General features: G+C 30.3%; 1 protein-coding gene across 20 annotated transcripts in view; it reads left to right on the top strand.

Moving 5' to 3' along the window:
- Positions 1–1036, top strand: part of elna (elastin a) — a 62538-nt gene that overhangs the window by 59353 nt on the left and 2149 nt on the right. The window lies entirely within an intron of this gene.

A 1036-nucleotide genomic window follows, 5' to 3' on the forward strand; every position in this document is an offset into this window, starting at 1 on the left:
TTTGGTTTTACACTGAGGACTTAAGATCTGATCTTGATCCTTTTTTAAATACTCAAAGAACTTGCCTCATCAGGTGCTTTTGTTAGAAAATATTTTTAGCAAAATTCAAGACAATAAAAAATGATGGGGAACCAGTTGTTAACTTGTAAATTAAGAGTTGACATGATGAGGACAGTTTAACAGAAATCCATCAACTAAACTTATACACATGCTCACACTGGCAGGTTTGATTAAAACTCAGTTAATTAAATGACGGTAAAAGGTTTGATATATGATCAAAATAATTTATTAGTAGAATTTTTTTTGACTACGACATTTTGGTAGTTAATAATAAAAATAATGATCTTTATTTCTATAGCACTTTTAACGATAAAAATCACAAGTACTTCATAGTAAAACATAGAATAAAGCAGAGTAAAACACAAAGTAAAACATAGAATATAAAAACAGAATTAAGGAAAAGCCATTTTAAAAAGATGTGTTTTTCACTGCTTTTTAAAGGAAAACAATGACTGGTGTGACAGCACTAGTTGTGGTATAATATGCTGATCATTTTTATAGCAACTTAACAGCGTTGAGGCTGGCAGAGAACCAAACTGCATCTTATCCAGACATGGCACGCGCTTGCAAAAAAAAAAAAAATGCAGATTATTTCTTGATCTCTTGTTATGCCAGTCTTTCTTTTCCTTTGTTTCCCCTAGTGGTGAAATTGTGTATTGCAGCTATTTCTTTAAATAACCATAACTCGCCACAGAAATTTGATAGAAACCTTTTTTTTTTTAATCGAACATGTTTATATTTTATTCTCTTTATCTTTAACTATCTGCCTGGCCAGATGCTGTTTGAGAGATTCTCTCTATGAAAATAGCTGGTAATGGGATTTTATCTTACACAGGATGTATTTTATTTTGAAAGGAACTAGCTAGTGTTGCTGTCAAAAGTGAAAGAAGTTAAACACAAAAATCTGTTATAATTCCGTTATTGTAAATATTTTTAAGCTACATGTACATGACTTAAATTGCCTTGAAAATATTAA

This window comes from Oryzias melastigma, linkage group LG13, assembly GCF_002922805.2.
Source record: "Oryzias melastigma strain HK-1 linkage group LG13, ASM292280v2, whole genome shotgun sequence".
Lineage (NCBI taxonomy): Eukaryota > Metazoa > Chordata > Actinopteri > Beloniformes > Adrianichthyidae > Oryzias > Oryzias melastigma.